At 37.8% G+C, this 27408-nt stretch overlaps 1 protein-coding gene and 1 long non-coding RNA gene across 29 annotated transcripts in view; one reads left to right on the forward strand and one right to left on the reverse strand.

Moving 5' to 3' along the window:
* The window catches only part of LOC143673947 (uncharacterized), a 405211-nt gene extending 392238 nt beyond the window's left edge, over positions 1-12973 (reverse strand). For 21 of the 22 annotated variants that reach the window (XR_013170773.1, XM_077149104.1, XM_077149114.1 and 18 more), the window contains exons 1-4: positions 12868-12973; positions 10879-10959; positions 8713-8782; positions 7388-7457 (exon numbers count right to left, since the gene is read on the reverse strand). The gene's annotated coding sequence lies outside the window, so the exon portion shown is untranslated. The remainder of the gene's footprint in view (positions 1-7387; positions 7458-8712; positions 8783-10878; positions 10960-12867) is intronic. The other variant, XM_077149097.1, reaches the window with a different exon arrangement.
* The window catches only part of LOC143673950 (uncharacterized), a 115073-nt gene continuing 100447 nt past the window's right edge, over positions 12783-27408 (forward strand). Inside the window, exons 1-2 of one of the 7 annotated variants that reach the window (XR_013170778.1) lie at positions 12783-13103; positions 17680-17749. This is a non-coding gene — a long non-coding RNA (uncharacterized LOC143673950). The remainder of the gene's footprint in view (positions 13104-17679; positions 17750-27408) is intronic. The other 6 variants (XR_013170780.1, XR_013170779.1, XR_013170781.1 and 3 more) reach the window with 6 other exon arrangements.

The following is a 27408-nucleotide window of genomic DNA, read 5'->3' on the forward strand; positions in this document are numbered from 1 at the left end:
CAACAAGATTACCACCTCTAAGCCTCTGCAGAAAACTGTAACTATCTCTGGAGCTTCAGTAAGTACCTGATAGATACATTCAAGTAATTTTTGATATTCAAAATTAAAATGGTGTTCACACATCATTCACGATAGCCAAAAGGTAGAGACAGCCCTAATATCCATTGACAGATGACAAGATATGGTATGTGCACACAATAGAACATTATTTAGTTTTAAAAAATGAATTAGGTTCTGATACATGCTACAACATAGAGGAACCTGGAAACATTATGATAATGAAATAAAAAAGATACAAATAGATAAATATTGTATGATTCTACTTATATGAAATATTTAGAATAAGCAAATTCATAAAGACAGAAAGTAGATTAGAGGTTACCAGGGGACTCTAATGAGATAGTGAGATATGAGAATGTAGAATTACTCTTAATGGGTACAGAATACTTGTTTTGGTTGATGAAGCAGTTTTGGAGATGAATGATAGTGGTGGTAACACAACATTGTAATGTAGTTAATGTCACAGTATCAATTACAGATGGTTAAAATGGAAGATTTTATATTACACATGCTTTAACAAATAAAAAATAAATTTAAAATGGTGTTCTAAAAAATTTAAATAATGCAAAATGTTGCTTGGGTGTACTAGGGCAGTTGGACTTGCCCACAAGTCCTGGAAAGTCCACCCTCTGGATCTTTACTACCCACTTTTGCATTGACACAACACCCATCTATGCTCTGTTCCCTTCCCCCAAGTCACACTGTGCTGGCCTCAGGCCCCTCTGGGACCCCTTGCAAACCCTCACCCTGATGTCCCTTCAGGCTCTAAGCCTGGCCCTGGACCTTGGGAAAAGGCTCCTACCCTCTTACCCTATATTGAGGTGCCTCCTCAAGAAGGCCTGAAGTGGGCTGCCCTGGATGTTAAGGCTACACAGGAGGCAAGGCCCCATAAGCCTTCCCTCATCCCCATGCCCTGGCCTGCCTGTAGAGCCTGCCTAGACCTCCCAATGCATGAACACGAACCTGTCTCCTGAGGGGTCAGAGTGGATCCCTGAGCCAAGGAGTATGAGACTACCCCTAGGAAGGGAGGGAAGCATGGGACAGAAGCCGCACCAAGGGCAAGCAGACTAGAAGCCCAAACAGCACTGGGCAGAGGAGGGACCAGGAGGGGCCAGGGGCGTAATATTCAATGCTCAGTATCGATTTGCATATTCATGAGTTCTGTGGGGCTGCCTAGGAGAGACAATGAGCTATTCATGAGGAAGTGGCTTGCCCTGTCCAGAAAGACTCTGTTGATTATTCATGAGCCAGAGGGGTAGGTTTGGGAGTAAAAAGGCAGAAAAAGTAGTTAAGACTTCTCCTAAGGGGCATCTAGAGCTGAGATGATGTCTTTGTAGAAAGGGGGAGCTGGGATGATTATTTACATTTTAAAAATGTTTTTTAATTCTTTTTTTTTAACTGTTAAATGTTTATCAGAGGAAGCTGGAATGAAGGAGAGGTTTTGGACATGCCTCCTTTATTCTGAATATAAAAGCCATTAAAAAATGAATGAAGTTCCGGAGAAGATGGCGGCTTAGTAAGATGCGCGGGTCTTAGTTCCTCCTCCAGAAAAGCAACTAAAGAAACAGAAACAATATGAAACAGCTCCCGGAGTCACGACAGAGACCAAAAAGACAGCGTACCCCATTTTGGAACAGCTGAACGGGCAGGGAGAATCTGCTGCGGTGAGATACCCGAGGGGTGCGCGTTTTCCCGGCCGGGGCGGCTGGCGACTGGGGTCCCCTCCACGCACGTGGCTCCCCGGTCTGACTGGGAACATTGGATAGCGGGGCCCTCCCGTCACGCTTGGCGTTTCGGGCCAGCTGGGCAATTAGGACTGGCACTCTCCCAAGCCGCGGAGGCCAGCGACCCCCACCTCCACGCACGGTTTCCCGGGCCAACTGCCATGCAGACAGACGAGCGCCACGAGCGCCACCTACTGGGCAGGGAAAGAAAAACAGAGCCCAGAGATTTCATAGAAAAACCTTTCAACCAACCGGGTCCCACACCTAGGGAAATCTGATCAAATGCCCAGACACCAGCAGAAAATAACGGATCACGCTCGGAAAATTGAAGATATGGCCCAGTCAAAGGAACAAACCAATAGTTCAAATGAGATACAGGAGCTGAGACAACTAATGCTGAATATACGAACAGAAATGGAAAACCTCTTCAAAAACCAAATCAATAAATTGAGGGAGGACATGAAGAAGACATGGGCTGAACAAAAAGAAGAAATAGAAAACCTGAAAAAACAAATCACAGAACTTATGGGAGTGAAGGACAAAGTAGAAAAGATGGAAAAAACAATGGATACCTACAATGGTAGATTTAAAGAGACAGAAGCTACAATTAGTGAACTGGAGGATGGAACATCTGAATTCCAAAAAGAAACAGAAACTATAGGGAAAAGAATGGAAAAACTTGAGCAGGGGATCAGGGAACTGAAGGACAATATGAAGCGCACAAATATACCTGTTGTGGGTGTCCCAGAAGGAGAAGAGAAGGGAAAAGGAGGAGAAAAACTAATGGAAGAAATTATCACTGAAAATTTCCCAACTCTTATGAAAGACCTAAAATTACAGATCCAAGAAGTGCAGCGCACCCCAAAGAGAATAGACCCAAATAGGCGTTCTCCAAGACACTTACTAGTTAGAATGTCAGAGGTCAAAGAGAAAGAGAGGATCTTGAAAGCAGCAAGAGAAAAACAATCTGTCACGTACAAGGGAAACCCAATAAGACTATGTGTAGATTTCTCAGCAGAAACCATGGAAGCTAGAAGACAGTGGGATGATATATTTAAATTACTAAAAGAGAAAAACTGCCAACCAAGGCTTCTATATCCAGCAAAGTTGTCCTTCAAAAATGAGGGAGAAATTAAAACATTTATAGACAAAAAGTCACTGAGAGAATTTGTGACCAAGAGACCAGCTCTGCAAGAAATACTAAAGGGAGCACTAGAGTCAGATATGAAAAGACAGAAGAGAGAGGTATGGAGTAAAGTGCAGAAAGAAGGAAAATCAGATATGATATATATAATACAAAAGCCAAAATGGTAGGGGAAAATATTATCCAAACAGTAATAACACTAAAAGTTAATGGACTGAATTCCCCAATCAAAAGACATAGACTGGCAGAATGGATTACAACCCAGCAATACCACTGCTAGGTATCTACTCAAAGGACTTAAGGGCAAAGACACAGATGGACATTTGCACACCAATGTTTATAGCAGCGTTATTTACAATTGCAAAGAGATGGAAACAGCCAAAATGTCCATCAACAGATGAGTGGCTAAACAAACTGTGGTGTATACCTACGATAGAATATTATGCAGCTTTAAGACAGACTAAACTTATGAAGCATGTAATAACATGGATGGACCTAGAGAACATTATGCTGAGTGAGTCTAGCCAAAAACTAAAGGACAAATACTGTATGGTCCCACTGATGTGAACCGACATTTGAGAATCAACTTGGAATATATCATTGGTAACAGAGACCAGCAGGAGTTAGAAACAGGGTAAGATAATGGGTAATTGGAGCTGAAGGGATACAGACTGTGCAACAGGACTAGATACAAAAACTCAAAAATGGACAGCACAATAATACCTAACTGTAATGTAACTATGTTAAAACACTGAATGAAGCTGCACCTGAACTGTAGTTTGTTTGTTTGTTTGTATCTTTTGTTTTTGTTTTTTTTCTTTTTCCTTTTATATATATATATATTTTATTATTATTATTATTTTAATTTTCTTCTCTATATTAGCATTCTATATCTTTTTCTGCTGTTTTGCTAGTTCTTTTCCTAAATCGATGCAAATGTACTAAGAAATGATGATCATACATCTATGTGATGATACTAAGAATTACTGAGTGCATATGTAGAATGGAATGATTTCTAAATGTGTTAATTTCTTTCTTTTTTTAATTAATAATAAAAAAATGGATTAGAAAAAAAAAATGAATGAAGGTGGCTGAAGGATGCACTGACTGAGAAGTAGATTGCCTAATGATGGTGTATACTTATGATTGAATATTGTGCTGCTAAAAAAGGGATCAAAGCTGTGAGGCATGTAACATTTGGAATGAACCTGTGGGACATTTAGTGAGGCAAAAAGCCAGAAACAAAAGAGCAATTATTGTATGGTTTTATTTAGAAAATACTTAAAAGAAAAAACAGGGGCCTAGATTGTAAGCTTCTATAGCAGACATATTAAGCCCAGAGTGATAATTAATATTTTTGGTTTTTAAAGGCCATTTTATATCTACAACCTGGTATTTAGAGATAATAATGAAGCCAATCAGTTCAAGATTAAGGTTATTCAGAAATCAGGGTGTGCTGGTTTGAAAGGATGTATGTTCCCTAGAAAAAGTCATGTTTTAATCTAAATCCCATTTTGTAAAGGCAGAATAATCCCTATTCAATACTGTGCGTTTGAATCTGTAATTAGATCATCTCCCTGGAGGTGTAACCCAATCAAGAGTGATTGTTAAACTGGATTGGGGGAAATGTGTCTCCACTCATTTGGATGGGTCTTGATTAGTTTCTGAAGTCCTATAAAAAAGGAAACATTTTGCAAATTGAAAGATTCAGAGAAAGCAGAGCAGAACAACCCAGCCATGAGAAGCAGAGTCCACCAGCCAGTGACCTTTGGAGTTGAAGAAGGAAAATGCCTCCCAGGGAGTTTCATGAAACAGGAAGCCAGAAGAAGCTAGCAGATGACACTGTGTTTGCCAAGTACCTTTCCAGGTGAGAGAGAAACTCTGACTGTGTTCACCATGTGTCTTCCACTTGAGAGAGAAACTGTGAACTTCATCAGCCTTCTTAAACCAAGGTATCTTTCCCTGGATGGACATCTTTGATTGGACATTTCTATAGACTTGCTTTAATTGGGATATTTTCTAAGCCTTAGAACTATAAACTAGCAACTTCTTAAATTCCCCTTTTTAAAAGCCATTCTGTTTCTGGTATATTGCATTCTGGCAGCTAGCAAACTAGAACACAGGGGCAAGGAAGACATTGTCTATATTTTGGAACCTCATCTACTCTTTGAGACCAAAGGAAGAAAGTTTTATCATGTCCAGAACCTAAATTTTCTGTAGCACATAATCTAACTCAATCTGCCTAGATAGATCATTTAAATGATCTAACCACAAGGAGCCCAGAATAAGAATGAGGACCTTTAATCCTGTACAGCTTAATGTAATACCTGGATATATCCCAGAATACATTAAGCAGATAATCAGAAAGTACTGGCCAAGTCCCTTGATGGATAGGAGAGAAAGTATGGAACTATTAAACTTCACCACTGGGGAAACCTCTTCTTCTGTGTTAAACATTAGAGACACCTAAATCAATAAGCCAAACCCTTGATATTGAGGTTTTCTCTAGTGAAGCTTATGCATGTAGTGGAAAATCTTAGTCTTACTATATATAGGCCTAAGAATTACTTTAGGAGGACCTGTTTTGTGGCTGAGATGTGTGGCTTCTCTCTCTCTAAGCTCAACTCTACAAGTCAAATTATTGCCTTCACCCCCTCTGTGGGACATGATATCCAGGGTTTAAAGTCTCCCTGGCAGTGTGGGAAAAGACTCCCAGGGATGGGTCTGGCCCTGGCACCTTGGGGTCAACAATGTCATTCTGACTAAATGTGGAAAAAGAAGTGTAACAAATAAAGTACCAGTGGCTGAGAGAATTCAAATACAGTCAAGAGGTTACTCTGGTGGTCAGTCTTACACAAGCTTCAGTTAGACATTGTTACCTAGCATAATTTGCAAAACCCCAACCAAAACCATTGCAGCCAATCCTAAATAACACCCAGGGCATTATATAAGATTCTACAAAGTTTCCATGCACTAGAGTAACATTCCAGAAACTTACAACTTCCAGATGTGTCCCTGGGCCAGTTAACTCCCAAAATGCAGAGAGCTAACCTATTAAGAACATCAATGAGCCCCGTGCCCCTATCCCATATTATCAAAAGCCCCATCTAACATGAAAAAGTTAGAATGGACATAGCCCAAAATACCCCTAAAGACTGGGAGAAAGATGAAAGGTGATGGCAGAGTTATACAGAGAAGGTAGAGTTTGACAAATAAGTTTGATTGCTGAATCATTACATTGATATTTCTTTTAGTATCTGGTATCTTAGAGCAGCTAAAAGTAAAAACCTAAAAATGTGCAATGGTAACCCATGCCAAACTCTGATTTTGCAGGTTTTAATAGATCAAATTTCCTTTTTACTAATAGGGGTGAGGGTAACAAGTTACATTTTGGGTTTTCTAGTACTGATGAAAAACTGCAAATATTGGCTATTTATATTCTTAGCCATAATTTGGTGAAGAAATAAAAGGTTGAGCTGTCTATATATCAATGAATTGGGGGAAAAGATGCTTCAATACACTTAGTAGTCTCAGGATTTCTCTTTTAAATAGTTAAGAAGGACAGAAAGGAAATCTGCTACCTACTCTATACACAGAAGGAACCTCATAGAGAGCTTCTGATAACCCCTTGAGTATGGAAAAATGGGAGAGTGGTTAAAGATGTCGACTACTCTGGCTAGCTGAGCACTCAAAATCAAGGACTAGGAATTAGCTGAGCTTGGAATAGCATGTTTTTAATCACTTTACCTGCCTTTCTCACCTAAAAAATCTCATTTGAAACATTAATCTTTGTTAATTAAATCTATTTTACAAACTTTTAAAATAAGTTTATTTCTCCAAATCCATAGAAGGTGGCTTAATTTTTTTCTTTGAGTCAAATTATACTGTAATCAGAACTCCCCTTAGTTTACTAGAGATAATTGTCTTTAAAATGTTGGGTTTTTAAAAATGTACAATCGATTAATTTGACTGTTAAATTGGCATGCTTGCAATCCTTTTACATATGTAAAATTGCATTCTCCTTGTATTTCGTGTGTAATTTACCAATTGAGTGTGTTTTACCAATTAAGGACTGATTATACATTTTTTGATAAACGAAAACTGTATCTTATTTGATTTATCCTTTAAAAATAAAGTTCCCTGAATATTAAAAAAAACTCTAATCCTAGGTTTTTTTTAAAAAATGGAATAAAAGTATCAATATGGAGCAAAGCTATTCTGAGTACAGTGCTTTACTTGGCTCCAGCACTAACCTCATGTACCCTCTGAGTCAGGGTCTGCTATCCTTATCTTGGTACACAGATGGTGAGAGAGAGGCAAGGGGAGTTTAAGGTACAACTTCAGACACAAATGAAGTCCAGTAACTGGTGGGGACTAAAACTCAAGGATGCTAACCTCCAAATCAACTTGATTGCACATCACATATTTATATGTAGGTAATCCAGATCCTTTTACTTACTCGTGACTTTAAATCATGGAGTGGAAGGAGCTGGGTGAGATCTGGGTGGGTCATGTGTGGTTAGAAACACCTGCAGAAAGAAAACTATAAATGTTTCTGTTATTTCTTCAATTCATTTACTTTTTGTCTGCCACATTCAGATTCCTTGAACTGACAGAACTTTATGAAAATAGAGCATTTAGTCTCAGAATAACATATGATTTTCAATTCTCATTAATTTTTCATTCCCTGGGACTGTGTTCACCTATCATAAGAGGATCTTATAAAATACATGTGTGATCTATCATGATTGAACCCACAAGAATTCATTCCATTCATGAAATGAGAGCTGAACTTGTGGTGTAGTGCCTCATTTACAGCATTCTTAAATTTCTTTCTCAAGTTTCATCTTCACTCCATTGATCTCAGTCATGATGGGCAATAAATAAGTATTAATGGGCATTACTCAAGGAAAAAATCTTCCAGTAAAATTTCTATGACAAACACAAGGATTTCTGTGATCTGCTGGTCACCTATTTTTCTATGAATAAGCCATATTAAATTTGACTAAATAAAAATAAATATCCACTGCCAAAAAGGTCAAAATCAAAGATACTAAAATCAATGAACCAGAGAAACCACACCATATTTAAGGCCACTAAACCACAAGCAGGAATAAATACTTGTCAGACTTATGGAAAATAAGGAGAAGAAAGGTCTGTTGAGGTTCCTTTACTGTCAACATTGGAACCATGCAAGGATGTGTGGGGACTGTGAATTGGAAGGCAAGATCTAAGATGGTAGAAGAGGAGCCACAATCATACTCAGAGTTTAGCCAGGACCCTGCTGGGCTTCTGAGACTCCTGCCTTTCTCTAAGCCCTGCTCTAGGAAACTGGGTGGGCACCTGCCTTGCTTTCAGCTGGCAGTTTGTTCCTGAATGGGTCACTGTCCCTGGACCAATAAATGTACTAATAAACTGCAGGCACCACATGCTTGGAAAGGGGCAGAGGGTGGGTACATGGAAGAGAGAAAGAGTCTGGGTAGTTTGGCCTCTTCAGAGGGAGTAAAGGCAAGGGAGCTTGTTTTAAATCTTTATTAAGCAAATCAATTATCTTGTTCATAAGAAAATCTATGCAAATATCCAATATGTAAAAGACTGATGTGAAGTTACTCTGGGGGTAAAAGAGGTTATCAGGAGAGTGGTGCCTGAGAGGAGTAGATAGGTCCCAGGAGGAGCCTTGGCTATCCTAGGATTTCACAGAACACTGTTTCAAAAACACAGACTTAATCTATTTTGGAAAGAAGTCAATAAAATGAATACAGTAAGATACAATGTATATTTTACACTTTCCATGCTGGTTGTTGTGTTGCCTTTTCTTTTAAGTCTTCAAGAGCCTCTTGACATAGGGTGTGTTCTTTAGAAAACAAAAAATAAAATAGGAAAATCATTATGGCTGGGAATAATCTTAAAATTACAAACCAGAATTCTTCTCATTTTATTTTCTCTTCTACCCATCTTCCAAGGGGGGAAAATGTCTTCTCTGAATAAGACCAACTTGGATTAAATTTGAAAATACTGAAATCCTATTGTTCACAAAACCTAATAAAACTTTTAAAAGAACTGGCCATAATCTGGAAAAAAGAAAAAAGAGAGCAAGACTATACTATGATTTATAGTTTAAAAGTTTCTGAATATGATGCCTTTATCTATTAAAAATGTCAATTATAAAAAAGCCAGAGGAAAATGGCCATATAGACTTATCATGTGTGCTCATACTGGTGTTTATGGTGGCAGTGTTTACAATTCAAAATGGATGGAGGTGGCCTAAGGGTACAATGACTGAGGAATGGAGGGGGGAACTATATGTGTCCAGAGTTGTAACTGTTTTTTCTTAATTCTGACATACTGAGTTATGTGCATATAACCTGATTGTTCTCTGAAACTGTGGATATTTATGTGACACTTGGGACTCAGAGTTAGAACTCTGAAACTATGAATGTCAGCAGTATCCCATACAGGAATTGTTTAAAAAGTTGAAGACGGGATCAGACTTCAACTAGGGATATGAAGGAAGCTAAGAAGAGATGTTTAATTGGTGCAGAAGTTTTATTTTGGGTAATGCATTACCTAATTTAACTTATATGGTCAATTTAGTTGGACAACATAAGGACATGGAATCTTGAATAGGGCATCAGAGTTTGTTGGTTTGTCCAGGCTAGTGTGATGCTCTGATATATCCCAGAGTAATTTGGGCAGTGAATTAAGAAGTATTTGCAAAGTCCCCTTGAGGGACAGGGAAGAATGGAGGAAATATTCAAATTTCTTGTTTGGAGAATTTCTGATATGCTTACAAGCAGTGGTGACAACCAAAACAAAAGGCCAAGTCCACAATTTTAGGGGTTGCCCCTATGAAACTTATTCATGCAAGGTATAGGCTAAGCCTACTTAACATTATGCCTGAGGCACTCCCACAGAACCTCTTTTGTTGCTCAGATGTGGCCTCTCTCTAAGCTAACCCAGCAGGTGAACACACTGCCTTCCCTCCTTCATGGGACATGATTCCCAGGGGTGCAACTCTCCCTGGCAATGTGAGACAGAACTCATGGGATTCACCAGAACCTGGCATCATGGGATTGAGAAAGCCTTCTTGACCAAAAGGGGGAAGAGAAAGATGGAATAAAATAAAGTTCCAGTGGCTGAGAGATTTCAGAGTCAAGAGGTTATTCTGGAGGTTACTTGTATGCATTATATAGATATCCCTTTTTAGTTTGTGGTATATTGGAGTGGTTGCAGAGTAGCACCTGAAGTTGTTGAGCTATGTTCCAGTAGCCTTGATTCTTGTAGATGACTGTGTAAAGGCGTAAGTTTTACAATGTGGTCGTGTGGTTTTGAAAACCTTGTGTCTGATGCTTCTTTCATCCAGGGTATGGACAGATGAGTAAAAAATTATGGATAAAAAATAAATAAATAATGGGGGTGTAAGGGGTAAACTAAATTGGGTAGATGGAAATACTAGTGGTCAATGACGGGGAGGAGTTAGGAGTATGGGATGTATAAGTCTTTTCTTTTTTCTTTTTATTTCTTTTTCTGGTGATGCAAATGTTCTAAAAAATGATCATGGCGATGAACACAGAACTATGTCATGGTATTGGGAGCCACTGATTGTAGACCATGTACAGATTATATGTGTGTGAAAATTTGTCTATAAAAATATTTTTTGAAACTGTGTGCTTAAATTTCTGAAGTTTCTTGCTTTAAAATTTTAAAATCTTTGTGATATAGAAAAATCAATAAAATAAGAGAAATGTGTAAAGGAAATTTATTAGGAGGGTAGAGAATTACACATAGTCATAGGTATTTTATTTTTAGAAAATATATAATAAAATAAGTGGGCAGACATCCTAGAATTTGGATTAACTAGTAGCAGTTTAACAACACAAATAGTTAATTATTAATTTGTTTGAATTTTTATCAAGTCATTGACACATAAACAAATAAAAATGTACTCACATCATCTGCAATACCAAGGATTCAAGATATCATATATTTGAGTATGACTTTTCCAAATAAATTAGAACATCCCTGGATAACCTACAAGAGAAGATTTTTTTTAAAAAAACACCTTGATATTTCTTATAGCCACTCCAAAGTTGTAATGTAAAAAGAAAAAAAAATGCTTTAATGAAGCATGAAAAAAAATCTCTATAACCATAGAAAATGCAAAAATGCACCTTACATTAATACAGAGTAGTACTAAAAAATTAAGAGGCAGTAACCAAAAGTAATAAATATACACACTTGGTATTATTTTCAAATGAATAGATTTCATAAGAGATTTATATAGTAATGGCTGATAATTTCCCTTTTCACTAGAAGTTTCTTATCCATGAAAGTATGGCTCTGAAAAATGGATAATAATTAATAAAACTGAATTCTTTTGTTCTTATTTCTTTTTGTTTGTTTGTTTTCTATGTTTTGCTTTTTTCTTGTTCTTTTTATTTAGAAAAAACAAGAATAAAACTGAATTATTTAAGATCCTATACAATATTAACTTTCCCTTGCTTCATAAAAAGGGCAATTTGATACATTAAAACTGTATCATAATATGTCAGAAAACTTGTAACCCTCCACATTACATAGATCACTTCTTTCAAAGTAAAATTAAAAATAATTTGTATATTTTAAAGAAGGAAAACTTAGGCATATGGTATCACCCTGTGCTAATTTCCATGTTCAATGATTTTGAGATATAGCTCTACTATACCCAAAGTAGATTTGGTCAGTTAGTGATTTTTGAAAAGTTGAAAACAGAATCACTATATAAAAACTTCTATATATAATTTTACATCTTTGGTTCACCTAAAGACTAAGAGCTATAATAGCATCAGAGTTTTAAAGAGCCATCATTTAGGCATAAGATTTAGCTTAGGCAAATAAATATTAACTCAAAATAAAACTACAAAAGATATTTTAATAGGGCAACAAAATGCTGTTTTGTCAAATCTTAAGTCCCTGCAGTTACAAACTTTCCCAAAGTGTATGAACTATTTAGATCCAAAACTACTTCAAATTTGTGAAAAATATAAGCAATCAAAAGTTTAAATACTTAAACCCAAATGACATATTTTCATGTTTCTTTGAACATCTGACAACACTAAGATGTGATACAATTCAGGGTTCAGAACAGCATCTATAAATATGTGCAAATGTGTTTTTATACTTAACTATGCAGCAACATGCTATGTTCTGTAACTGTCGACATCATTTACTTTTTTCTTTTTGGCTTTCTCTCTTTTAGACATCATTTACTTTTATACACCAAAATAAATGAAATATACATAAACATTCTAATTCATACTTAAGACAAACCTAGGTGGCAAGAGTCTAGCATTAGTGGTATATCTGACACACTACACATGTTCAGTTGAACTGAAGAAACATTTCCTAGAAAATAAACTTAAGGTAAACTTCATTCACATGGCACATTCAATCCAATAGATTCCCTGTACACAGCTACTAAAAGCCACATATTTTCTCCTACGTAACAGCAATGCTTCCCCAAGCAGGCATATAAAATACAGACTGGGTAGACTGCCACATTTCCCAATTCATAACAGAGTTCACTGATTTCAAGGACCGTATTTATTAATCCCAAATCACAAAACTTGGCTAATGTATCTTTTTAGTTGAAAACAAGGTATCAGTCCATGCTGCTAACTGCTGTGACTAAATATACTTGGGTTGTCCAATCAAAAGAGGAGGTGGCCAGATTGAAACGGGGAGAGATGCTCTGTAAAACTTGCAATCCTAGCTACATTTCTAGCGTAGCCAGAAGTGGGTCTCTATATAGAGAATTAAAAGAAAAACATCTGCTACAAAATGTTTGTCACAGATTCTCTCTCTCTGTCTCTCAAAAATAAAAGCTTTCAAAATGATGATTACTTTCTAAACATTTCTAAAATTAAGAGCTCAGGTCACGTTTTAAAAACAGTACTCAACATTTAATTCTGATTCTCCAGGCCTCCCTGGTGAGCGAGTGCAGGACACCATGACATCGGAAGTACACGCCTTCTGACTTCGCGCCGCCGGAAGAAAGGCCTAATATCGCGAGAGTTCCACTGTTTTAGGCGCGTCAGTCAACGCCCAGATAATTCGAGAATGCAGAAAGAGGAGCGTCGGGCAGTTCGTGAGGCAGCCGCGATGGACTGAAGATCGGGAGGGTGGTCATAGCTCTGGTAAGTGAGTCCGCCTTTCGGGGAGGCCTCCCCTCAGTGAGCGGAGCTGGTCGCTGGCCCGCCTTTTGGGTGGAAAGGCCCCCAGGAGCACGGTGGCCGCCACCCGGGCATCGCAGGGGCTTGGAGGAAGGTGGAGGAGGGGGCGGGGCGGGAGTTCGCTGGCAGTACCTCCTCGTGAATGCCACGTAAAAGTTATAAATTGTTATTTTAAGTCAGTGAAAACCAACTTGTAAAGATGCTGCTGTTCTAATAATAATAGTGTGTTAAGAGTTCAGGAAAATGGTGTGTATTAAGAAAATTAGGAACATTCTCTCTCGTGTTCTATGTGATTTTATGTGGTTTACAAATATTCCCCCCCAGTGAATAAACTGTTTTTTTGCTTTCTTGACAAACTCCTTTGCACAGAAGTATTCAATTTTGAGCAGAGCCCATTTATCTTTCACTTTGTTCATTGCTTGCGCTTTGGGTGTAAGGTTCAAGAAACCATCTCCTATCACAGTATCTTTAAGATTTTTCCCTACATTTTCTTCTGAGAATTTTATGGTCTGAACTGTAATATTTAACCTCTTTGATCCATTTGGAGTTAATTTTTGTGTAAGGTATGAGATAGGGATCGTCTTTCATCCTTTTGAGTATGAATATCCAATTCTCCTAGCACCATTTGTTAAAGAGGCTGCCCCACTTGAGTGAACTTCACTGCCTAGTCGAAAATCCATTGGCCATTGTTTCAGTCTGCTAGAGCTTCCAGAATGCAATACAATAGAAATGGATTGGCTTTTACAATGGGATTTATAGTTCTCACTTTTCATTTATAAATTCCTGAAAATGTTGTAATTAAGGCATTAACAGGATTATACTATGACTATGAAGACAGGTTGCTGGCATCGAGGATACGTCTGTCATGTTGGAAGGCATATATATTACTGGTGCCTGCTAGCTCTTCAATTCCAGGTTTCATTGTTTTAGCTTCTGGTTCCAGTGGGCCACTCTGTGAGTCCTCCCTTGTTTTCCCCAGAGCTGTTCTCTTTATGAGTTTCCCTTAATATTATCTCTCAGCCTCTTTGGGCTTTCTGGTCCTTTTCTGTCTTGTACCCCCCCCTTAAAGGACTCTAGGAAAGAAATTAAAACTAACCTTGAATGACATGGGTCATGTGTCAATTGAAATAATCTGACCAAATATCCAAGCCACAATACCTCTGCATCCACTGGAATGGGTTAAAAGAACATGGCATTTTCTGTGTTATATAACAGCTCCACACTACTACTGCCATAGATAAGAAGGTCTATTTCTGAACTCTCAATTCTATTCCATTGTTCAGTATAGTATCCTTATATCATTCTGTTTTTTTCATGCCTTATAAGCATCATTTTATTACTTATCTAACCATACACTGAATAGAGAGGTTGACAATCACAAGGTTTTTAGAATCACATGATAACAACTATAGGCAGTCATTATCATAGATCAAGGGTACTGGGTTACAGTTTAGTAATTTCATGTATTTCTTTCTGACTGTTATAATACACTAGGAACAAAATATATATACATACAATGATTCAGAAGTCATAATCATTTGTTAATTTCTCACTTATACATCTCCCCTCTCATTTGATCCTTCTCTCAATCTTCAGGGCTATCTGGGCAGTTTTCATTCCAACTTCTTCATGCTGACAGGGGTTATTGATATTATGGGTAAAGAACTGAATCTGTATGATGTTCTTGGAGAGACTGATAACTTCTGTGTTTCTGATCTTATCTGGCATAGGAGCATTCTGGAGGCTTTAAATTTCTGAAAAATATATACTTAATAAGTAAATAAGTAAAGAGTACCCTGGGTATTCTTTAGGGTTTTCCAGAGTACTGTTAGTTGGGGCTTGGCATACTGTGGCCATTTTAATATCTGGCAGAAGTTGCATAAGAGTAACTACCAGAATGACCATCTCAACTCTATTTGAAATCTCTTATCCACTGATACTTTACTTCATTTCTTTTTCCCCTTTTAGTCCAAGAAGGCAGTGTCAGTCACAGGATGCCAGGGCCAGGTTTTTTTCCCCTATTGCTAGGGAGATTTGTACCCCTAGGAGTCATGTCCCACATAGAGGTTAGCATAGTGTGTTTATTCACAGAGTTTGGCTTAGAGAGAGAGAACCCATCTGAGTAGCAATAGAGTTTCTTTGGGGGTACTCTTAGGCATAATTATAAGTAGGCTTAACATCATCCTTACAGAAATAATTGTCCTAAGGCGAAGCCTCAAGCTCTAGGATTGGCTTAAATTGGGAGTCCCTAATACTTAAGAGAATATCAGGAATTTCTGTCTACCTGTGTTGCAACTGCACTCTTTGTGTTACTCCTAATGAGTCACTGTGCCCTGCATCCAGTGCCTCTTGCATTACTTCTTGGGCTGGTGCTTTTGGAGGGTTGCTTGTGTTTTATGAGTCACACAGAGTAAACAGTAGTCTTGCATATCATTTCTTGCCCTTGAAAATGATATTAATTTAACTCTAATTTTTTTGAAAACTTTAATGAGGGAAAAAATTCAATGTACTGGTTGGTATAAACAAAATATTAAACTTCTCTGAAGTAAAGTAGATGGTTACCATAGTTAGATTATTGTCTTGAAATTTGTGTGACACTAGTGTCATTATGTTTTTATTTCCTTGCACAGCTCCAGAAGACTAGAAACTTTTTTTCTGGGCCATGGAACACATTAAGATTTTGCTATATGAAAGCATTTTTCTCTAAATAAGCCTCATATCCTTATAAACATACATAACTTACACATGAAAGAAAGAGGGAGACTGCCTTTTTATTTCTCTTCACTGTGAACCTATTCAATCATTGTCTTGAAATATGTCTCAGATTCTTGCTATTTTATGTTTTGGGTATTATCTTGTCTGCATAAGAGTTGATCTTTCCATGGAGAGATCAGGAAGTCCAGAATGATCAGAACAAGTATTAATTTGTCTCTTCTCTGTGTCAACAGACCAAAAAATATATATGAAGAAATTAATGCTTGAATCTTGGAGCTTCATTAAGTGATTCATGATTTGGTTTATGTCCAGTCCATAAAATGTAGGGGAGGTCTGAGGAACAATAGGGAGGGTTATACAGACAGAACAAGGAAGTTTAAACAAAATCCTATTGGTTGGTACAGGAGCTTTTTCCCTGGATGAGCCTTGAGTTACATGGCATAAGTTGTATTGTTCATGTCATAGTATTTAAGATATAGACTATCAAGCGTAAGAGTGAATGTTATCCAAGGATTTGCACCTTATTCCAGAGAGATTTACTGTTTTTCTGTTTGCATGCATGACAGTTGAGTATTGTTAGGTGAAACATACATCTGTTATTCTGTTCTCTTTAGAGAGTAAATATGGTTTAATGTGATATGTAGAGCTGCCAAGATGACAAGGGGGGAATACTGTTATGGTTGAGTTCATGTGTCAACTTGGCCAGGTAATGGAGCCCATTTGTCTTGTCAAGCAAGCACTGGACTAGCCATTACTTCAAGGACATTTCATAGCTGGTTAATAGACCAGAAGGCTGGTTTATTAATCATTAGCATGTTGATTGTATCTATAGCTAATTACATCTGCAGTTGGCCAAGAGGAGTGCCTTCCACAATTAGAGATATATAATCTAATCAGCTGGAGGCTTTAAAAGGGACATCAGAAGAGATTCTCTCTCTCCTTTTCTGTCAACCAGTCTCCTGGGGGATTCATTCTAGATTTTCATTGGAGTTGTCAGTTTGAAGCCTGCACTGTGGAATTTGGACTTGTGCATCCCCACAGTTGTATGACACACATTTATAAGATCTCATATTTACAGATATCTCCTATAATCTCCTATTTGTTCTGTTTCCCTTGAGAACTCTAATACAGCTTGGTACCAGGAGTGGGACTAAGGTATAGAAGAAAATAAGAGCTGGCAATTATGATCAGGCATTTTCACATTTTTCAGATTTTTTTTGCCCCTTTTGGTCATGAAGGCATTGTTGATCCCCATGGCGTCAGGGCCAGGCACATCCCTGGGAGTCATGGCCCACATTATCAGGGAGATTCATATCACTGGATGTCATGTCCCGTGTAGGGAAGACAATAATGATTTTACTTGCAGAGTTGGGTTAGAGAAAGAGAAGCCACATTTGAGCACAAAAGAGTTTCTCTGGAAGTAATTTTTATGCATAATTATAGGTAGACTTAGCTTCTCTGCTACTGAAATAAGTTTTATAAGAGCAAGCCTCAAGTTTCAGTGTTTGGGCTTTTAACATGGGAACCTTTAATGTTTGAAAGAGTATCAGGGGTTTCCCAGGTGGGAAATATTAATAGTTCCATATATTTTTTCCAGTCTCTCAAGGGACCTTGCCAGAACTTTTTAATTATCTACCCTATATGCTCTCGGTTATACCCAGGAATTACATTAAGTTACACAGAATTATGAGCCTTCATTCCCACTTTGGGTGCTATGTGTTGGGGATGTTTAAATGAACTATCCAGACTTCTTGCATTAAAGTGAGTGCTACAGAAAATTTGGGTTTTGAATAAAATAAAGCTCTCTTCCTTTGGTCTCATACAGTATGAGGCTGAGGTCTGAAGTCAAGAAACCATGGGCCAGGAGAGCAGACCCACCCAAGCATGTGGAAAGGGTAAGTTTGCCCCAAAGGCATAGGATTGGCCTTCTACCATTGCAGTAGAAGAGTCATGCCATCTCAGGCCTTGGAGAGGGTGAAGCACATTTCTTGGGGTTTGGGGAGAGCCTGGCTGCCAAGACATGGTGGGGTTGAGCATGTGTTCCAGAGATGGCAGAGAGCACAGTTGCAGCCCAATGCTTGGAGAGGTTGAAGCCAAGAAAAAGTTGGTTTCCCCAATGTCCCCCAACGTTACATTTGGAGAGAGGTGGACCACTGTGTAGGCCCTTGGAAAGAGTGAGACTGCTGCTTTCTAAAGCCTGAAGATAAGTGAGTCTCAGATCTTGAAATCTAATGGAGTTTGTCCCATAGGTTTTTAAAACTATTTGGGTCTGGTGACTCCTGTGTTCCCTCCAGTTCCTCCCTATGGAAATGGGAATATGTATCCTATGATGGTCCCTCCTTTGTATGTTGGTAGAAAATAAGTTTTGTAAGTTCTGAGTTTTACATATCCAGGGCCAGAGTATAATTTTGCCTTAAGACAGACCATGCCTGTAGCTGACTTTGATGAGATTTTGTACTGTTTCTGACTTTGCATTTTATTTGTATTATTACTGAAATGGTTTTTGGTTTTCTGATATTGTTATGGAATGAATGTACTTTACATTTAGAAAGAACATACTTTTGGGGGGTTACCAATTATTTAACTTTAAGGCAAAATACTTTCTTTTAACAAAGCACATCTTGCATACCTTACATAAAGTTATCAGACTACCTTGGAACCTCTTCAACTTAATGTCCTTCAAAGCATGAGTACTCTTTATATACAAATTTACATTGTTCATCATCTTAAAGGTATAGTGCTAGTTTATTTTATCAGTAATCTTATATAAAAATTGGAAGAACATACCCAAGTAGGATAAATTTATATGGTTATTTTTTACTTATATTCATAATTCCAAAGACATAACTTTTTATTTAACTAATATTAGTTCTGTTTGCCAAAGGTTTATTTGAGATATGGAAACTTTTAATTTTCTTCAAAACACTTGGATTTGGTTCAATAAATATACTTTTTTCATTGGGGGAAATATTAGAAGTTTTCTTTCCTTAGTTTCTGGAACTTAATTAAGATTAATTTTTACATGTGTTATTGTTTTAATTTGCTAAAGCTGCCAGAATGCAACACACCAGAGATGGATCGACCTTTAATAAGGGGATTTATTTGGGTAAAAATTTATAGTTCTTCAGAGGAAAGGTAGCTAGATTTCATCTTAGGTTCTCTGTTACATGGGAAGGCACATGGCAGTGTCTGCTGGTCTTGTCTCTTGGCTTCTGGGTTCCAGTGTCTTTCCCTGCGGTGATTCCTTACTGCATCTCCAAATATCTGGGATGCTGAGATGAGGTATGCTGACCTGCTGAGCTCTCTTCTAATCCCTCTCTTTTAAGCCTCTGGCTAATTAAATGAAACCTCATTCACTGTGGAAGGCTTCCCTCTTAGGCAACTGCAAATGTAATCAGCCATAGATGAAGTTCAGATACTGATGACTTAAGTCTACAGCAACATAATGCCAAGTGTCATGGTTAGGGACAGGTGTCAACTTGGCCAAGTTGTGGTACCTGTTCATCTGATTGGGCAAGCACTGGCCTGTCTGTTGCAATGAGGACATTTCATAGGATTAGGTCATGATCACGTCAGCTACATTCACAGCTGATTCCATTTGTAATCAGTCAAAGGGGAGTGTCTTCTGCAATTAGTGATGCTAAATCCAATCATGGGAAGCCTTTTAAGGAGGACTCAGAGGAGACAGGTTTCATTCCTGCTTTGGCTGGTGAGCCTCTCCTGTGGAGTTCATCCAGGCCATCCATTGGAGTCATTGGCTTCGCAGCCCGCCCTGTGGATTTTGGACTCTGCATTCCTAAGGTCACGTGAGACACTTTCATAAATTTTATATTTGCAAGTGTTCCCTGTTGATTGTTTCTCTAGAGAACCCTAACTAATACACCAGGGTATCATCACTTGACCAAGTTGGCATCCAAACCTAACACAGTTACTTATCTTTAAGTCAGTTTGAATAGAGCTTTTTTAAGGGGTTTTATCAGTTAATTTGATAATACCATACAGAGGTAAGAAAACTTATAACAGACCAACTACAGACCAGAGAGCTTATAATGTTCAGTTAAAAAAAGATTTGTTCTTAGACATGAAAACATGTAAATGCTATTTTAGTTCGCTAATCCTGCTAAAATGCAAAATACTAGAAATGGAATGGCTTTTATAGAAGGGATATGCTGGTTTGAAAGTATTATGTACCCCAGAAAAGCCATATTTTAATCTTGATCCAAGCTTGTGGGAGCAGCCATTTCCTTTAATCCCAATTCAGCACTGTAGGGTTGTAAATTGATTAAATGATCTCTGCTGAGATGTGGTATGCCCAATTGTGGATGTGACCCTTGATTAGAAGGAGATGCGACTCCACCTATTCCAGGTGGGTCTTGGCTAATTAACTGGAATCCTTTGAAAGAGGAAACATTTTGGAGAGAGAGCTGACAGAAATTACAGAAGCCTTGGAGCCTATAGAGAGAGCAGATGTAGTTGCTTGGAGAACAGTGGCTTCAGAGAACAGACACATAGATGTTTGGAGGTGCTTTGGAGCCCAGCACATGTCACCATGAGATATGTTAAGCAAGCTAGAACCTGGAGATAGACAAGGGAAGCCAAGAAATGAAATCCAGCCCCAAAGAAGCAAAATGAGAAACTTGCACATGGACAGAGACTGAAAGCAACAGATCCCAGGAGCAAGGGACCAGCAGATGGTATCCATGTGATTTCCCAGCTCACAGAGATGTTCCAGTCCAGTTGGCCCTTCTTGAGTGAAGGCAATCTCTTGTTCATGCCTTATTTTGGATTCTTCCACTTCCTTAGAACTGTAAACTTGTAACTGTTAAATTCCCCTTTTTAAAAGCCATTCTGCTTCTCATAAATCACATTCTGGCAGCTACCAAACCAACCCAGGGGATTTATTAAGTTATAGGTTTGCAATCCTACGGCCTTAAAAATATCCTAATTAAGGCATCCAGATAAGGATACTTTGATTCTGAAGAGAAGGTGAATGGTGTCCAGGATTTCTCTGACAGCTGGGAGGGCACGTGGCTGGTGTCTGAGGTCCTTGATCCTGGTTCATCATTTTGTACTTCTGATTCCAGTGGCTTCCTCTCAAGACATCTGTGTGCCCTCAGTTAGGATCTCCAGGGCAAAACTCTCAGTTTTGGGTTGCTTAGCACATCATAGGAAGACACATGGTGATGTCTGCTGGGCTTTGGTCTAAGTGCATCCTAAGCATCTCTGGTGTCTATGATGGCTCTGAGGTGCTTTATTTTTCCATGAGAGCTTTTAAAGACTCCATTTAAACCAATCTCACCTTGTTTGTTTTTTTATTTTTTATTTTTTTAATTTTTAAGACCCACCTTGAATGGGGCAAAGTCACATTTCCTCCTAATCAAAAGGTCCCTCCCACAGTTGAGTGGGTTGCATCCTCCTGGATGTAATCTAAATGATAACTCACACACCCACAGTTGGGTGTGTCCCATTCTCCATGGAAACAACCTAATCAAGAGGTCCCACCCTGCAATATTGAATCATGATTACACGATATGGTTTTTCTCAGGTATATAGTCGTTTCAGACTAGCACATTCCACTCTCTGGGTCCCCAAGAGATATATCCTTTCCATATACAAAATAGATTCATTCCATCACAATATCACAAAAGACTTAAGCCATTTCAGTAACTATGCAAATACCACAACAAGTGAAAAACAGTATAAAATCTCATCAAAAATCACTTACAAGCATGGTCTTTCCTAAGGAAAATTCTCTGGCTATTCACCTGTGAAACTCATAACAAGTTATCTGCTTCCAATATACAAGTGAAGGATAATCATAGGATATACATTCCCTTTGCCATAGGGGGAAAATGGGTCAAATGTCCCAAACAGTTCCAAAATCAGACTCCGTTTGATTTCAAAGTCTGGGAGTCACTTACTCTTGGGGCTTGAGAGAGTGGCAGTTCCATCTTCTCTAAGGGCTTATGCAGCAGTCTTGTTCTTTCCCAATGCTGGTGTAAGAGTTGCAACACTGAGGATAATTGGAGATACCACATTTCTCTCAGCTCTACCATCTCCAAGCATCAGGGCAGCACCTGGACTTTCTTCCTTATACAGGGCATACACTCAATGCCTCCAGAACAAGGGGGCAGCTGCCAGGCTCCCATAAACCCCCAGTTTATGCGCTCCACTTTCTCCAAGACCTGGGGCACCAAAGCTCTTCCTTAGCAATGAAGCAGATGCCCTGCCCTCTGCTTCTGGGGCATACTCAGCCTTTTCACGTGGATGGGTTGGTCCACTCTCTTGGCCAAATATTTCTTGGCTTCAGACATTCACTTCCATGCTTCTGCCTTTGAAGAAATTTTTCCTTAATGTGTGATCCTTTTAGTTCAGTCTAGCAGTAGTTCCATTTATACAGATTTCATGAAAAAAATAATTTCCAAATGGAAAAATAATTTCCATTTCTTTGATTTCAAAGAAATCAAAGCCATGAAATGTTATGACTTTCCACAAATCATTTCTGAACAACTCCATCTCCCATCCTGGTTTTTCTGGATATGGCTGACTAGTTCTATGCTTGATTAAATCCTTACTTGGGGCACTAGCTTTCTGGTACCCCTTTCTGGAAGCCAATAACTTTCTACACCATCAATTTCTGATTTTGTTTTACCCAAGAGTTCAGTTCTTATTTTCTTCCTTGTACATTTCTACTATAAGCTCTAGGGAGCAGCCAGGCTGCATTTTCCACATTTCATTTAGAAATCTCTCCAGCTAAGTATCCCAGCCCATTGCTTTCAAACTCTACCTTCCATCCAGAACCAGAACACTTAAAACAAGGGTTGTCTTCTTTCCAGTTTGCAATGATACACTCATCACTTTAGTTTAAAACCTCATCAGAGGTATCTTTTGAGTCTACATTTCTACCAACAGTCCCTTCAAAGCAAGTCAGGCCTTTCCTTTTCACCACCTCACAATTATTCCAGAATCTTCCCTTTATCCACATAAAAAGCCATTCCACCATATTTGATATTTGCAAAATGAAGTACCCCACTTTTCTGGTACCAAAATGGTTTTAGTTTGCTAATTCCACTGGAACGTAAAATACCAGAAATGGAATGGCTTTTATAAAGGGAATTTATTAAGTTACTAATTTACAGCTCTGAGGCTTTAAATATATCCAAACTAAGGCATCCAGAGATACAGATATCAAAGAGAGGGCAAATGTATCTGGGATTTCTCTGTCAGCTGGGAAGCCACAAATGCCATGAGCTTTAATTTCTTTTTGCAAATAATCCTTTAAGGAATAAAGATTAGTTGTTCTCAGGTTTTGGTTTCTGGGAGCAGGAACATTTTTAAGAGACTGAAATTTAGTTAAACTTTGGTTTGCTGACATGGGCTTAGCATGAGGTCTTCATCTCAGGCCTAATTATTTATCATTTGTTATGCTTATGTCTCTTACTTGTTTTGAAAATAAAAGCCTTTTCTGCTTTCTCAAAGAAAGAAAGTAGAATGAATTCTCCAATTATTCAACAAATGCCCTTGTATGAAAATATCACAACCCAGACAGAAAGTCTAAGTTTAAAAAAATCATGAAACTGGCAATCAAATGGTTTGTAAAATAAGATGTAGGGAAATCTCAGAAATGTTAAAGGGATAACCAATATTTCCTATTCTAAAGAAAATAAAACCATAAAATAGTGACAGACAAAATATAATGTAGGAAGACAGGGCAGTGCTGACTCAGTAGGAGAATTCTCATGTGCCATGCCCAGAGACTGAGGTTTGATTCCTGGTGTCTGCCCATGAAAAAAATATATATGCATATATAAAATGTAGGAACTGGGTGGTGCAACAGTGGCTCAGCAGTCAGAATTTTCCCCTGCCATGCTGGAGACCTGGGTTCAATTACCGGTGCCTACCCATGGTTCAAAAAAAATTGAACTGAAAATTAACAGGTGAAATGTCTCTAAATAAACTTTGCAAAAGTTTTTAAAATCCACAATATGGAAAAAAATAATAATTGAAAACATTGCATAAAATTTCCAAAGAGACAAAGCTGAACCAGTATTCCCAGGAAAATTATTGGCCTTATGCTGTAAAAAAATACTTATAGTTATTAAAGTAAATAACTTAATGATGTTAACCCTCTACGTTAAAAAGTTAAAAGAAATAAAATGTCATTTGAGAAAAGACAGAAGAGAATGAATAGTGTGGAGCAAAAAACAAATCATCATAAATAGAAGAAGTATGCAAAAGGTCAACATCAATGTGCCTTCATTACATTTCATTACAATTCATTACAATGTGTAATTTTTGTAATGAAGATAATGTTCTGTATCTTCACAGTCCATTACAGAAGCCACATGTGGCTAGTGGATGTTTAAATTTAGGTAGGGGTATTGAAAAACTAAAATTTTAAATTTTTATTGAATTTAATTCATTTGACTTTAATAGCCACATGTGGCTTACAAGTATTCATTGCTTACGATGTTGAAAAGCAAATACCTAGAATCTTCAAGGAGGTGAGTAAAAGCAATAAAATAGATTCAAGAGAAAAATGGGAAAAGGAGCTGTTCTAATTTGCTAGGTGCCAGAATGTGATATACCAGAAACAGAATGGCTTTTAAAAGGGGGAATTTATTAAGTTGTAAGTTTACATGATTTAAGTCCATGAAAATGTCCAAATTAAAATAAGTCTATAGAAATGTCCAATCTAGGACATCCAGGGAAAGATACCTTGGTTCAAGAAGGCTGATGACATTCAGGGTTTCTCTCTCAACTGGAAAGGCACATGGTAAACATGGTGGCATCTACTAGCTTTCTCTCCTGGCTTCCTGTTTCATGAAGCTCTCTCGGGGGCATTTTCCTTCTGCATCTCCAAAGGTATCTGACTGTGTGGGCTCTGTTGTGGCTCTAAAAAAGAGCTCTCCCAAAATGTTGCCTCTTTTAAAGAATGCTACTCAGGGCCCACCTGGAATTGGTGGAGTAACATCTCCCTGTAATCAAAACTTAATACCCATAGTTGGGTCAGTCACATCTCCATGGGAACAGTCAAATGCTCCCAGCCATCAATATTGAATGAGGATTAAAGGACTTGGATTTTCTGGAGTCCACCACAAATTCAAACCAGTACAAGACCCACAAATAAAAATAGTAATTGAGTTTTGTGAAGCAAAAGGTGACACAATAAAATTTAAGGTATCGGTTTAATGTAAAAAAAAGTATGAGTATACTCAGTACATATAAAAGTGGAAGCAATTGAGGTCTGCTGATATTTACTGTTCAGAGAACTCATCAAAACTCAAAGAGTGGAAGACTGTGAGGTCATATAGGTTCTGAGAAAGGTTCAAATGGAAAGCAGGACTTTCTTCCTCACCCAAAGCTCTTCCCTGTTCATCATCATCTTCTCAAGATGAATATAACCTAGGTTTTCTATTCCTTTAAAACAGTAAATAAACCTTTTAAGGGCTGTATTCCAGCCCTTAAACTGGAATTTAACCCTGATTATATATATAATAAATGCAGTCAGTGCTTCGTTCTGTGGGACACTCACTTGTTCATCTTGATTGGAATTACAATTAAAAATTGTAACCCTCATATGGATATATAAGACCTTGTGAAGGGAAGCTTAGAAAATTCATTCATTTCTTTATTATTCATAAATCCTTCTGGCTATATTTCATGTACTGGGAAGTACTCCAGGTGCTAGAGATTTAGCAGGGAACCAAGTATATTTTCTGTACGGAGAAATGGCTAGAATTCTCTGAAATAAATCTGGAAATAAAAATACATGGAAGATGAAGAAATATGAATTTCTTATATGACTAATGATATGAGAAAAATAAAAAAATAAGGGGTTACTTGGATGAAGACTGGAGGATAGGAGTGATAGGGTAGAAGTCATTAACTCTTTAGAACAGGTTATAAAAGTTATTAATCATCCGAAGCCAAATTGGATGTCAATTTTATTCTTGCTTTTGATGAGAGAAAATTATATAAAAATTACAGTGCATACCAGTAAAAGACATAATTTTGTTTCCCTTTCATTCACAATTGAATTGGGTATTTGAGAGGAATTCAAGTGTATCTTTTTTAATTTGCCATTTTTAATTTTTCTCTAATACTGTGTCATTTTTGAAATGAAGAAACAAACATTAGAAAGTGTTCTAGTTTGCTAGCTGCTGGAATGCAATATACCAGAAATGGAATGGCTTTTAAAAAGGGGAATTTAATGAGTTGCTAGTTTATAGTTCCAAGGCTGAGAAAATGTCCCAATCAAAACAAGTCTATAGAAACGTGCGATTTAAGGCATCTTGGGAAAAATACCTTGGTTCAAGAAGGCCAGCGATGTTCAACATTTTCCTCTTAGCTGGAAGAGCACATGGCAAACAGGCTTAGGGTTCCTCTCTCAACTGGAAAGGCATATGGCAAACACGGCATCATCTGCTAGCTTCTCCTGGGTTCCTGTTTCATGAAGTTCTCTGGGAGGCATTTTCCTTCTTCATTTCCAAAGGTCGCTGGCTGGTGGATTCTGCTTCTTGTGGCTATGTCATTCTGCTCTGCTCTTTCTGAATTTCATTCTCCAAAATATTTCCTCTTTTATAAGACTCCAATAAACCAATCAAGACCCACCCAAATGGATGGAGACATGCCATCCCTTAATCCAGTTTAACAACCACTCTTGGCTAAATCACATTATCCAGGGAAATAATCTGATTGCAGTTTCAAACATACAGTATTGAATAGACATTATTCTGCCTTTATGAAATGATATTTTGATTAAAACATGGCTTTTCTAGGGGGCATACTTCCTTTCAAACCAGCACAGGAAGTAAATACCTGTTAAAATTTAGAACTATTGTTTCTATTCATATCTAAGCATCAGAATAAATGTATTTTGTATTCCGCAGAAAATTGGTTTTCTTTGAATAAAATCTCATACAATTACTGTGTTTGGGCTTATCTGCATATTTTTTAAAGATGAAATTAATGTAGCGTAAACTTGACCATTTTAACTGGTATATTCATCCATGTTTGGTACTTTCACAGTGTACTGCATCAGCTTTATTTATTTCCAGAGCAATTTCATAACCCTCCCAAAGAAACTTTATACCCATATAAAAACTCACTGCCCATCCCCATTCCTTTCAACCTGTCACCCATTAATCTTCTTTCTGTCTCTATTGATTTACCTATTCTGGTTATTGCATGTAAATGGAATCTTTATAAAATGTGACATTTTTAATCTGGTTTCTTTCACTTATTATTATTTTTTTATGGTGTATGGCAGTGTCACATTTCATTCTTTTTCCATGGAGTATCCTGTTATTGCAGCATAGTTTGTTCATTTTTTTTGTTTGTTTCTTTGTTTGGAAAGTGCGTGGGCCAGGAATTGAGCCCAGGTCTCATGCATGGCAGGTGAAAATTCTACCACTTAACTAGCCTTGCACCCCTCACTTTTGTTTTTGAGATTTGTCCGAATAGATCATATGGTTGCTTCATTCTTTTTTGTGTCTGAACTGTATTTCACTACATGCATATAATATATTTTGGTAATTCATTCATTAGAGGA

This window comes from Tamandua tetradactyla, chromosome 2 (assembly GCF_023851605.1).
Source record: "Tamandua tetradactyla isolate mTamTet1 chromosome 2, mTamTet1.pri, whole genome shotgun sequence".
Classification (NCBI taxonomy): Eukaryota; Metazoa; Chordata; class Mammalia; order Pilosa; family Myrmecophagidae; genus Tamandua; species Tamandua tetradactyla.